Source organism: Marmota monax, unplaced genomic scaffold (assembly GCF_021218885.2).
Source record: "Marmota monax isolate L192 unplaced genomic scaffold, Marmota_monax_Labrador192_F-V1.1 WCK01_AAM20220418_F8-fsc00014, whole genome shotgun sequence".
Taxonomy (NCBI): domain Eukaryota; kingdom Metazoa; phylum Chordata; class Mammalia; order Rodentia; family Sciuridae; genus Marmota; species Marmota monax.
Genome location: NW_026695222.1, coordinates 11668171 through 11682546, shown reverse-complemented (window position 1 = coordinate 11682546; position 14376 = coordinate 11668171).

Sequence of the window (14376 nt, the reverse complement as noted above, 5' to 3'; positions counted from 1 at the left end):
CACAGTAGGTACTGTCAGGTCATTAGAGAGGGTAAGAGTTAAAGGCTGAACGAGATGGGTGGTAGTATTCTTGGGGTGTAATTGGAGGGTGGCTCCTAATAATTGGAGAACATCTCTGCCTAGGAGAGGAACTGACAGGATGGAGTGACCAGAAGAGTGAGCGAATGGGTGTTCCTCCAGGGCACAGGCCAGCTTTACAGTTCTGTTTTGGGGGAAGGGTTTGTCATTAATCCCCATAACTGAGACCTGGGAAGGAAACAGAGGCCTAGAATGGGCAGGCAATACAGAATAGGTAGCCCCCGTGTCCACAAGGAAGGTTATGGACTTACCCACTGCCTGGAGCATTACCCTGGGCTTGGAGAGGGCTGAGGGGGGTCTTTGAATCTGGGCTTCTTCAGTCTTCTGCAAACCCCAAAAGTTCAGAAGAAGGGACTGCCTGATTGGTCATACCCCCTGCCAAGGAAGGGCCAGCCAGGGGCAGTCAATCTTCAAATGTCCTGTCTGCTTACAGGTAGGGCATGGCCTGGAAGGAGGCCATGGGTTTGGGCATTGGCGTGCCCAGTGACCTTCGCATTCATATTTGAGGCAAGCCTCTGGTGGAGAGGAATGCTGGTTCCCCTCTGAAACTTTTGCTGGAGATGTAGGCCTCAGGGCTGCTGTCAAGGCCTGAGTTTGGGGTGTTACCTTCTTTTCTGCAGTGGAGCCTGCTTTAAAAGCCATTTTCACCAGATCTCAGATAGGGGTCTGATAGTCCTCCTCAGCTCATTTGAGCTTTTTCTAATATCATGAGCCGATTGAGTAATGAAATGGGTTGCTAACACTGTAGCCCTGATGGGAGACTCAAGATCTAGCTTAATGTATTTGGTTAGGGCCTCTGTAAGGCGGTTGAGAAATAAAAATGGATTTTCAGCAGGGTTCTGGGTAATGTCCTTCAGTTTATCAAAGTTAACTACCTTATTAGAAACTGCTTGAATGCAGTCCCAGTTAGGTTCAGACTATCCCTTCAGCACCAGCTACTTCCCTGAGAGAACAAAGGAACTGTGAGTTATCTGATAAAAGGGATCAGTGGGATACTGGAAGGAGAAGAGAGGCGTGAGTAGGGGGAGGGGAAGGGCTTATCAATAGAAGAGGTGAGCAGAGTGGGGCTAGGGGGAGAGGCTCGGAGGGATCCAGAGATCCCACCCTTTGCAGCCAGGTGGGACCCATCCTGCCTGCCTATTGGAACCGGGTGGCAAAGGGAGACGCACGAGTCAGGGGCTCGCGCGAAAGCTGCTGTGGCGCAATAAAGGTGAAGTACGGCCGCACCGGGAAGGTGGAGCACCAGCGCACGTGTCTGGTGGCCAGGCAGACTAGAAGCACGCAGACAAGGCCATGGGCGGCTGCGTAGGCAGCGGTGGACAGGAAGAAGAGGGAGGGGAGGGGGATGTCTCCGTGGAAGAGGAGGGGAAGTGCACAGGCAGGGCTGCAGGCGGGTGCAACAGGGAGAGGGAGGGGATACGGACGCGGAGGAAGAGGAGGAGAAGTGCGCAGAGGGGAAGGTTGGGAACAGAGAGCAGAAGGCAGGTCGGGGAGACCTGGGAACTCTTTCTACACTTTCAGGTGCCAGCAACAGTTAAAAAGTCCTGGAGGAAATTTGGATCTAACAAGCCTTCTGGAGGCCAATGATTGTCATTATCTAGTGGATATGTGGGCCAATCTTGGGTTCAGAATCTGATAAGAATTTTGGGCTTGAGATCTGGGGAGAGAGAGAGTAGCCAAATTCTTAAGGAGACACTTGATTGGTGAGGTTTCCCGTATAGACAAGGAGGCACCCATAGTTAGAGAGTGGAGGAAGGGACAGCAGAGGGAGAAAAAGAATTAACCCGGCCCGTAGGAGCTTCCTGGAAGCATAGAGCAGATGGAGAATCATGTGGGCGTCCCCAAAGTGACCAGTCCACTGTGAGTAGGCACAGAGGGCACAGCTCGGTCGTCACTGACGAAGTGCAGTCTGTGTGACCCTGTAAGGTCCAGGCCGCAGGCCACCTGATGTCAGGAAAATTTTTCTACCGGAATGAGACAGAATCAAGGAAGGAAAGACAGAGCCCCAGCAGAACGCAGCTCCGGGCCAGAAGTTCAGCTCCGGGCTGAACACAGATCTGGCAGGGGAGGAAGAGACCAGGGAGCCTCTCTTGTGTAAACCCAGAAGCCTCACGCCCTAAAGGGAAGCGGGTCACCAGAGGGTCCACTGCGACCAGTGAAGGTCTTAGTGGAGTGCATTCCCTCCTCCCTACTGGGCGTCAGGAGAGTGCCGGATGATCACGGTCCGTCTCCACCTGCTAACCTGAAGGCAGTTGGCGAGCCGGGGAGGGGGAAACTTACCTAGACCCGATCAGTGGTGAGTGCAGGGAGCCCGCGCCCAAAAAGACAGACAAGGGAGAAATGTGTCCTTGGTGACTGCGGTGGTGGAGACGGGGCTCGGTTTGTCGAGCACACTGTCTCCCGGGTTTTCGGCATCACTGTAAGACTGGAAGACGCCGCACCACACGACACAGATCACCAAAGAGGTTCCACTTTATTACCAAAGGCTGTGTGTTTATATAGGTCTAAGGAAAGGTAGCAGGGCTGAGGTAGATAACGGGTCGCCCGTTTATTGGCAAGCTCTTCCATATGTCAGTTCCGGAGCCCAAGAAGTTAATTCTTATTGGGGCTAAGGCTTCCCACCAGCAGGATTTGAACATTGGCGCTGGCGGGAACATTTTGCGCCAGTGAAAGAAACAAAGAGGAGAAAGAGGGTCGTTAGACGCCATGTTGGGGTTTTTCTCTGGGGTGCTGCTGCCATTATATGTTTTCCCAACATCAGCCCATTTTACAGATTAGGAAAATGAGGACCAAAGGGGAAGAATGTGCCCAGGCTCACACAGTTAATACCCAAGAGGAATAGAGAGGAGACCCAGGTCTGACCTTAGGGTGGTGTCAGGCTGCTTAGAAGTGGTTCTCACTTGAGAATTTTCTAGAAAGAGGTGGGAGAAGGCCATTCCTAGGGCACTTGGGGCCAGCCTCCTCCAGCCTCCTGCTGGATTCCAGCCTGTGGCTCTAGGCTAATCATTGATGGCCTTTGTCTGGCCAGCCAGGTGGCTTCATTCATCCTGCTGGATGCACCCAGTCCCCCACCCTCCCCATGAGGTCAAGCCCAGTCACCCACAGGGTTACTCAGGCCACGTGTGAAGGGTCTAAGCTATTTCCTTCCCACCATCTCTTGGATCCCACCCTCCAGGACAGCCTCAGGCATGTCTCCGCTCTCCTCCAGGCCTCCTCTGCTTTTCCTGGGTGTAGAAGAGAGACTGTCCCCTCACAGGGACACTGGAGAATCCTACCTAGGTAAATCGAGTCAGGTCAGATGGAGTCAGACCAATTTTGAGTGAGTCCGGGAAGTTGGAGACTGTCCCCTGAGGGATTGGAATGTTGATTCCTTCAGAGCCCTTCCTCCACGCTTATCCAGAACCTGCCCCTGCTCCAACCTGTTGCCAACCTGTCCCAGGAACTGCCCCTCCCCTACAGGGAGCTAGAAGTTGTGAATTAATATGTCCTGGGCTGCTCCATCCTGCCCTTCCCCCTCCAGCCCTCCGGTTTCCCACCTTTGGGCCACCCCAGGGAGCGTCCTGGGCCTAGTCACACCTAGTCACACAGGAAGGAGAAAGATAAGAAGGGGAAAGATAAGGGGAAGAGGCAGGAGAACAAAGGAAGCCAGGACACATAAAAGGGCAGAACATCTGGCTTCTTGGGATACCAGGATACCAGCTGTGGCCCCCTTCTCCCTCGTGGGAGAAGTCTATGTTACCCCTTAAAAAAACAACCCTGCTTTATTTGCTTGCCTTGGGGTGCTTCTATAATGTTCAGACTTCAACATGTGGGGAAGCAGGACTCACTGATAACCAGCGGTATCAATAGTTTGGATCTAGATGTTTCCCCAGAGGCCTCTGTGTGGAAGGTTGTTCCCCAGGGTAGTGCTACTGGGAGGCTGTGGAACTTTTAAGAGGTGTGGCCTGGTGGAAGGAAGTTAGGAGTGTGACCTAGAAGGGGATGTTGGGACCCCAGAATCTCTTGTCCTTTCCTGGTCATAATTTGTTAATAGGTTTCCTCCGCCACAGGTTCCTGCCATGACAATGCGCCTCTCCATGCTGCACAGATCAGCCCCAAAGCAGCAGGACCAATTGAAACCTCCGAAGCTGTGGGCCAAAATAAACCTTCCCTCTTCTTAAGTTTCTTATTTCAGGTATTTTTGTAACAGTAACTGAATACTGCCCACCACAGCAGGAAAGTGTTACAGTGATGAATGCAGCCTAATTCCATCCTAAGATTGGGAGCCATCTTGTCACAAAGACATGAAAAGTTCATTTCTGTTATACTATAAAATGCTAAGATGTGTTTTTGGCTTGACCAAACTCTGATGTTTAAGCTTGTTTGGAATTTCTGCCCATGCTCTGAACTCACCCATGCCTGGCTCTCCTTGACCAGATAACAACCTTCCCTAAAACCTCAGCGGCTCCTCGTAAATTCTGATGTTGGAATCTAAATTTACTCACTACCTAGAAATATTAAGCCATGCATGTCATGCCAATGAAGGTGGCTGAGGAACAAAGCACCAAGCAACTCACGCACACGAAAGAAACACCAATCAGGCACTGATGGAACCACCTGTCAATCAGCAGGGTCTCCTGGCCAATCCTGGATCTTAGCCAGCTCTGCCCCCCCCCCACCAACCTCAGTATAACAAGGGATTATAAAAACCCCTTTTCCTGTCCCAGGCCTCCCTTCCTGCCCTAAGCCTAATAAAAATTCCAGTCTGGTCGATCCCCCTGCGCTTCTCCTCAGACCTACCCTGTTGGTCTGAGGGTCTCACCCAGGAGCGAATTCTCAATAAATCCTTGTTCAGCAGCCTTTTTGAACTTACTCCTTTGGGTCACCCACTGCCTGACCTTACAATCATTAACCTGTTAGCTGTAAGTTCCCAAGACACCTGCCTTTGTACCTATTTGTGTTATAAAAACCTCCCTTGTGCTGAGACCAGTGTCCTCTGGCCCAGCGTTTGGGTGAAGCAGTCGCTGATCAGGTCTCTTGTGTACACGATATAAGCGTGCTTTAATTTGGTTTAAATTAGAGTCGGTGGTCTTTGCCTCGCGGATTCAACAACAGGAGCAGAATTGGTTAGAATGTTAAACCAAGATGCAGTGGAAAGACCACCAACTCCAATTTTAAATAAAATTAAAGCAAGCTTGTAATTCTGGCAGGACTGTCTCTCCCAAAAACCCTGGGATACAGAACAGTCCCCCAGCTCTCTAGAAGCATAGTTTTTTTGCACAAAAAGTTGCACAGGCGGGGGTGTCTTAAGAACTTACAGATAACAGGATTTTGACAAGCACAATACAAAGGCAGATAGTAGGTTAATGATCTACATGGCTTAACATTTCAAGGTAGGGAATAAATTTAGATCCCAACATCAGAATTTATGAGGTGCCACTGAGGTTTCAGAGAGGGTTGTTATCTGGTCATGGGGAGCCAGGCATGAGTGAGTTCAAGACATGGGCAGGCATTCAAACAGGTTTAGAAATTGCAGTTATTTACAGTAAAACAGAAATTAACTTTTCATGACTTTGTGACGAGATGGCTCCCAATCTTAAAGTGGAATTAGGCTGGGTTCATCAAGAATGGCCCAAAAAGAGAAGAAATGATCACTTAATGGAAGATTTCAGTGAGCGTCACTATGTGAAATGCACTAATGACATTACCTGTGATGCCATTTGTGTGTAAAACACAACATGATACCATGCACATTTCATGCCACTATACTTAAGAACCACCTGGGTACAACTTTTTTTTTAAACTTTTTACTATGAAAAATTTCAAACATGCCCTTCAAATAATGAAACTAGTGCCATAAACACCCCTGTACCTACTCGAAGCTCTGCCCAGTTATTCACACACCCACTGGTTTTACTCCGGATTATCTCAAAGCAAACACAAGATGTGATGTCTCTTTCCTCCTGAAAGCTCCAGTGTCCTCTTACTGATATCAAATTTGTGAACATTAATCTCATCTGAACCCAGTTCATACTCAGATTTCCTTGATTGTCACAACTGTGCTATTGAGACCTGAGCAAAAGCATGGTCAATGCAGATAAGGAATGATTGGGTCAGGAAGATGGGAGCCAACTCAAAAGGAAGTAAAATGCTAATACATCCAGAGCACTTCCCTCTTCCCCTCACCTGTTGCCAAGGTCACTGCCTCCAGGAAATTGTTCCTTCCAGCAAGTAGTTGTTAATGAATACCCCATGGGTGGTTCCTTTTCTTCCCCTTCAGACAGATAAGGAAAACAGGGAGAGGCACCCTGTGGTTGGCTCTCTTCCTGTCCTTTTGGGACCAAATAGGTGGAATGGGAGGAGGGGGCAAGAGAAAAAAGGAAACCTGAAATCTATGAAGGGGCAGGACACCCCCACTCCCTTGGTACACTAGCTCGGAACCACCTCCTCTCCAGAAAGTCACTTCTCTTTCTCTCTCTCTCATCCTTAAATAAAACTTTTTGCTCTTGCCTCAGCATTACTCAAGTATTCAATCTTCCACACCAGGAATGGGACTGATCCTGATTTTTAAGACCGGTTTCAGATGGGGGCTCGTCTGGGATCTTTACCGAGGTAAGCTCCTCTGCACTCCACATCTTTCTGAGTTGCGCCTTTCTGTCTCTTTCTTTCTTTTTGGAGGACAATAATGGGCACCTGTTGGCTAATTAAATGTAGTTAGTGCAAGCTGCTGTTCTACAAGACTTGGATGGCAGGATTCACAGCCCAGGTCACTTCTGGTCACCTATCCTGTAGGTCAGACATGTTGGATTCAGCCAAAGCCATTTCTCACTGTCCTATTCTGGCTCAGAGTCTATCTGGCCTGAGTGCACAGTGTCACTGATCCCAGTCTGCCTTTGGATGCATGGAGACAGACACAGGATTGGAATTACTGTGAAATTCTGGCTGGGGCCACTCCCTGGTGAATCTTGAAGACTTTTTCCCTGAACTCCTTTCTCAACTGCCCTTATGGGGTATCTTGTGGCACCTCGTCCAACAAAAGGTGCTGAACAAAAGCCCCAGTAACATATACCTCCAGATGAGCCATACTGCACTCCTCCTGAGCACTCCCCTCACCTCGCTGATCAGACTCTAGCTCTTCAGACTCTAGGGTTGACAAGGACATGGAGTGGTTCCTAAGGAAATTCCTGGATTCCCTTTGTTTGCATATTAAGCCTTTACAGGGATTCCCATTGTTGTTTCTATGCTCCTGTGTACCTTGTGTGCCCCACTAGGAAGAGTTATACCCACAGCCCTCTGAAGATTCCTTTGGCCCATGGCAAGTGTCAACTCTTTTTTTTTTTTTTTTGGTCAGTGTTCTGCTGTCAAGCACAATCTCAACAAAAACTCTGAGAGAGAATCACAGCCATCAGAGAGAAATATAAATTTTAATACCATTCTATAGCTTAGCCTGTTCTGTAAAAAGGGAGGACATAGTCCAAGATTCCTATGTGCAGGCCTAAGGACTTCTCAGACCTTGTTTTTTAAAAACAAACAAATTGTGCCAAAAATGTAAATTAGACTCACCTATGATCCTCTATTCTAAGTGAGGCCCAAATCCCACCCCAAAAATTTATTATCTAATGGGAGGCTCAAAACTGACAGATTCATTACAAAACCAGCCCTGTGTTCTCTCTGGGATTACAAACCACATGGTAAAAGTGGATAATCCGGGGGCTTGCATCTTTATCATGGCCACACATGAAAAAGTACATGGGTTATGACCAGACTGGTGAGGCAGAAGTTAAATCCAGAGGTCATACAGGGAAGGAGAGGCGAAAACTGCTGACCACTAAAGGCTCCAGGAGCTAGAGGCTCCAGCACTGGGGAGATGTCCCCTAGACAGAGAGTTCCTTGCTGCATCTGTTCTCTTCCTGTTGTTCATTTCCATGTCATTGTTCAGAAGGGAGCCTTGTCCTCAAAAGTATTAATGGAAGATGATGTCTCATAATTTTCTGCATCCAAACCTGGCCTGATTACCAACTGGGAAAATTTAAAAATGATTAAAAATCCCTGTGCATGAGGTTTTGCTCAAAACAGCAGCTTCCTTACTTAGTTTCTGCCAGGTCTCCATCTCTCCAAGGCTTGCATTTGAAATGTAAATTGCAGATATTTACAGAACTTAAAGGCTTGTGGAGGACTGATTTGAGACTAAAGAAAAAGAAAAATGTGTCACTTTTAGATTCAAGTCACTGTGGGACCTAAATGGCTGGCCATCATGTCTGCTCTCTCACTCTACAAACCTACTCTCTTAACAAGTTCCTCCTTAAACACAAGGAGGAAAAATGAAATTATCTCATATATACAAGTCTTCTATACCTTGAGAATCTTTCTTTTTTTAAAATTTTTATTGTTGGTTGGGTTGTTCAAAACATTACATAGTTCTTGATATATCATATTTCACACTTTGATTCAAGTGGGTTATGAACTCCCATTTTTACCCCGGATACAGATTGCAGAATCACATCAGTTACACATCCATTGATTTACATATTGCCATACTAGTGTCTGTTGTATTCTGCTGCCTTTCCTATCCTCTACTATCCCCCCTCCCCTCCCCTCCCCTCCCCTCTTCTCTTCTCTCTCTACCCCCTCTACTGTCATTCATTTCTCCCCCTTGTATTATTTTTCCCTTTCCCCTCACTTCCTCTTGTATGTAATTTTGTATAACCCTGAGGGTCTCCTTCCATTTCCATGCAATTTCCCTTCTCTCTCCCTTTCCCTCCCACCTCTCATCCCTGTTTAATGTTAATCTTCTTCTCATGCTCTTCGTCCCTACTCTGTTCTTAGTTACTCTCCTTATATCAAAGAAGACATTTGGCATTTGTTTTTTAGGGATTGGCTAGCTTCACTTAGCATAATCTGCTCTAATGCCATCCATTTCCCTGCAAATTCTATGATTTTGTCATTTTTTAATGCAGAGTAATACTCCATTGTGTATAAATTCCACATTTTTTTTTATCCATTCGTCTATTGAAGGGCATCTAGGTTGGTTCCACAGTCTTGCTGTTGTGAATTGAGCTGCTATGAACATCGATGTAGCAGTGTCCCTATAGCATGCTCTTTTTAGGTCTTTAGGGAATAGACTGAGAAGGGGAATAGCTGGGTCAAATGGTGGTTCCATTCCCAGCTTTCCAAGAAATCTCCATACTGCTTTCTAAATTGGCTGCACCAATTTGCAGTCCCACCAGCAATGTACAAGTGTACCCTTTTCCCCACATCCTCGCCAGCACTTGTTGTTTGACTTCATAATGGCTGCCAATCTTACTGGAGTGAGATGGTATCTTAGGGTGGTTTTGATTTGCATTTCTTTGACTGCTAGAGATGGTGAGCATTTTTTCATGTACTTGTTGATTGATTGTATGTCCTCCTCTGAGAAGTGTCTGTTCAGGTCCTTGGCCCATTTGTTGATTGGGTTATTTGTTATCTTATTGTCTAATTTTTTGAGTTCTTTGGAGAATCTTTCTTTATCTGAGGATTTCAGGACTCTGTCATTCTTTGAATATCTGAACTTCTAATCTGAGCAAAAAACTGAACTCTGATCTGATAAAAATGTTCTGCATGCTCCTTTACTAGAGCAATTATGGCTGTGTCATTTTTTTTCAGAAGTGTGTTTTTTTTTTTTTTAATTCTATGTGTTTGAGCTCATGGTTTTATGGTGAATTCACACTTGATCCTGTAGTTTAAATGAATATACTTTTTTTGATCAGTCTTATTTTATCTAACTATGGAGTTTTTTTTTTTTTTTAACATTCTGTTTTTCTTCAGAAGCCAATTTTCAGAGGTGTCTCTCAAATACAATGGAAAAATCTCCTTTCACAAAAAAAGGACATAGACATGGTGATTTGAAGAATAAATCTAATAGCCATTGAGAACAAGTGGCCACATGACCCTTTGATTTCTCTGAACAGTTCTGCCCTATACTTAAGTCATAATGTAAAAGTCTTACAGGCTCTATTTTAATTTCTAATAAGTTAAATCTAATAGAAGCTTTAATAAACGTCTGTAGCATTTTCTCCTTGTGGAGAGCTACCTACAAACAGCTACAAGATCATTGCTTTCTGTTTTATGTATGTGTGCATACCTGTGCATCATATTTTTGAGTCTATATATGTGCTAATGTCATATATCATGTACATGATATTAAAATTGCATAGATAAATAAGTGCTCATAAATTAAAATTTCAATGAGAAATGGCTCCAAATACCTTGTGACTTAAAAAAGATTCAATTTAAATTAGGTAAACAAATGAGAGTAAATATGTGTTTTAAATTACTAACTCACAAGTTTTTCTAGGTGGTCATACAATTCACAGAATATTGTTTTTTTTATAAAATGTCTAGAATGTGATATCCATTGCTTCTAGGATTTTTATTCAATAGGGTAGAGCTGGCTAATACTGTTAACTATACTTGTCTGATATCTTGGTTTTTACAGTTAAAATGAGTAAATTAGATTTAACATAAATAAGATTAATCTTCATAAATGAATTAATTTATTCTCATAAATTAATCTTATTCTCATAAATGTTAGAGGAGACATCTGATTAATTTACAAAGTTAAAGTGCTAAAATATCAACTGCTAAATTTAAAATCAAGTACTCATGACTTATATTACATAAAGTAATATACTTAAACATTATGTGTGTTTTCACTGGTGGGCAAAAAAAGAGGTTTAAGATTGATTTGTTTCTGTGTTTTCACTAAAAAGAAAGTTACTAAGAGTTAAGATTCTATCAGGTATAATTTTATATACAAAGGGTACAAAATGCTTCAGTTGAGTTTCAATTAAAGTACTCTGAAAACAAAGCATTTCATCTTATTAAAGTGGAGTAATTTGTCTAAATTCAGAATTTCATAAAGATGGTTTCAGAATGTGAATTTCAAAAGGGGTCAACAGCTAAGAAAGAGATATAAGAAGTTTTTGGGTATGGAAATATATTTTAGTATGAAAAATAGAAGGAAAAACAAATGTTTCTACATGAGAAAGTCTTTGTGTGGTAAAGTAAAAAGTTGTAGAATGTCTAAGTTACAAAAGGTTTGTGGAGGGTAAATTTTTGAAAGTTTGCATGTAAACTAAATTGGCTATAATTAGCATAATCAGTTAAAGTTATTTAAGGCTTTTTTCTAAGGTTAAATATTAATGTACTGATATGAACCAAAGTTTATTACTATATGGAGTGAAGTAACAAATATTTCTTCAAACATTAATCTGCTCTTATCCATCAAGATAATTTCATGTGTCTGTAAGTTTTATTCTCCAGAGAAACTTGTATAACTGTTACTTTAGAGTATTACACTACATTCCAGATTTTAGATTTTTCTTTAAAAGCTAAACTGGTTAATATAAAAACATTAACGTAATTGTGGTGCTGTTACTGGCTTTTTTGTATACTAGATATATTCCTATCTTCCAAGTATGCAAGTCTTCAAAAGATAAGACTTAGAAGAGCATTTTAAAAGCTGGAGTTCTTCAAACTAAAGTTTAAAGTAAAGGCTTAGGATGATAAAAATTATGTTTCTTGATTTATAGCTATTATATGAACTAAATATGTTTTTACTCTTGTTAATTTCATTTTACTTTTTCTTATAAACTTCATAACTGTTGTCTGTTAATACCTTGCAAAGGTACAACTTTCAATATAATAACCTGAGTTAATTTGAGATAATAAGCCATCACCTACAGGACATACAGAATGTAAGGCTAACTTCCAGTACTAATACTGACCTCAATTAAATAGAAGGAGTAAAATAACCATAAAGTTATCAACATTAAAGGTAAAACCCACCTCTCTTATTTTAATACTGGTAGAACTAGCTTGCTGGATGTTTAAGACCAAAACTTGGAGATGAAGCTAACTAAGGAAGAACCAAGAAAAAAATAGCCAATATTTGGCTCTTGCCCTCTGAGTCAGTTTGGACCCAGGGACAGAGGGGTCTTCTCTGAGGGCTTTGCAACTCTGGGCCACATGACCTCCCTATCAGGGGGATCCATGAGACCATGGAGAATAGAAAGTTGACTAGTGCACGCGCTGCAAAGAGGAGGGTCATTGGAGAAGGGAGACATCCCTGGTGCTTCAAGGGAAACCACATGGTCAAGCATCTTGACCTATCCTGGCAGATGGCACTAAAATATATAAGAGGCTGCTCTCAAATTTCCTAAGAGTGACCTCTGTGGGAACTCAGTTGAATTTTAACAGTAGATAGGAACAAGAACAATTTGATTGGCTTGGCCTAAAAAAAACTAGCAAAAACAGTTATAACCAAAGTATAGCCCTACATGGGCATTTAGAAGAAAAGAAAATGATTCTTTGAACTTAAGGAGTACACTTTGGGAAAAAAATATTTACCAAATTCACCTTAGACAGAGCACTAATCTCCAGGATATATAAAGAACTCAAAAATCTTAACGCCAAAACAAACAACCAACCCCACAAATAACCCAGTTAATAAATGGACTAAAGAGCTAAACAGACCCTTCACAGAAGAAATACAATTGATCAACAAATATATATGAAAAGATGTTCAACATCTTAAGCAATTGGAGAAATGCATATCAAAACTACTGTAAGATTTCCTCTCACCTCAGTCAGAATGGCAATTATCAAGGATATAAACAACAATAAATATTGACGAGGATTTGGGGAAAAAGGTACACTCATACATTGCTGGTAGGAATGCAAATCAGTGCAACCATTATGGAAAGCAATATGGAAATTCCTCAGAAAACCTGGGATGAAACCATCAGTTGATCCACCTATCTCACTCCTTGGCTTATACCCAAAGGACTTAAAATCAGCATATTACATTGATGCAGCCACATTAATGTATATAGAAGCTCAACTCACAATAGCTAAAATATGGAATCAACCTAGGTGCCATTCAACAGATGAATGGATAAAAAAATGTGGCATATATATATATATATAAAATGAACTATTACTCAGCCTTAAAGAAGAATGAAATTATGGCATTTGCCAGTAGATGGATGGAGATGGAGAATATCATGCTAAGGAAAATAAGACAATCCCCCAAAACCACAAGCTGAAGAATGTTTTGTCTGATATGCAGATGCTAATTCACAATGGCGGGCAAGAGCTAGGGAAGAACAGAATTACTTCAGATTAGGTAGAGGGGAGTGAAAGGGGGAGAGGGGGTATGAGGTTAGGGAGGACAGTATGATAAATTAGACATTATTACTTTATGTATGTATATAACTATAAGATCAGTGGGATTCTACCTCATGTATAATCAGAAGAATGAGGAATTATACTCCATTATATATGATGTATCAAAGTGCATTCTACTGTCCTGTATAACTAAAACAAATTTAGAAAATAAAAGAGACTATCAGAGACAGAAGTTTTTGTAGTCAATTTAAGGTCTGCAAATCTTCCTAACTTCCTACATAGACAGACTTGATCTGTTTGCTAGTATGTTTATCTAGCCTTAAGTGACAGAAATAAAGGGATCTCTACTAAACACAGAGATTATGCCAATAGAAAGGCATTTTACAAAAATCAGATGACCTTAGCTTCTTAACTATATCTTATGGGGGCATCTATGACATTATAAAAACTAAGTGTTATGTTTATATTCCTGATAACTCTGACAATGTAAACAATATCCTTAAAGATTTACATTTCTTGCTTAGCATCTGGATGGCCATCTTAAGTGACAGCTTCCATTTTCAGAAAAAAGTTTTGCTTTCCTGTCCAAGGGCTTTTCTGAGAAAGGCTCACCACTCCCTCATACCAACCCAACCCCTAACTGCCCACATTAGGACCCATCTGGCTCTGATTCCTGAGCCTTCCCCATAAAAGTCCCAGAACCCAAGCCTGTTTCGCCTCTCTCTGCTCTATAGAGAGTTGGCCTTTAATCTTCAGCTCTGACAAACAAACTCTCCTGTGTATCTCTGCCTGGTCTCCATCTTTCATTTCTCGCTTATCTGTCTCTTGTTCCTTGCTTTCCCTTCATTTTGGTGCTGAAACCAGGTTCCCCAGGGTGCCCACATCCCTATTTGAGGGTCACTGAGCATACTTGGGCCCCAATCCAAATTCCATCGTGGGACCAGGCCCTCGAGTCTGCCAAACACCCTCTCCACACCCACTACTGGACATTCCAGATAAGACCCGTGTTTCCGGTCGACCTAAATGACCCCGGGTCCAGGGAAATGACTGTCCTATCAGTGGTCTTTTATTTGGGTCCTGGGTTTTGAGTTCTCTCTCACCCCAGAACCTAAGCCCCTCCAAAACTTACCCGCTTGTACAATCAGACCTGGC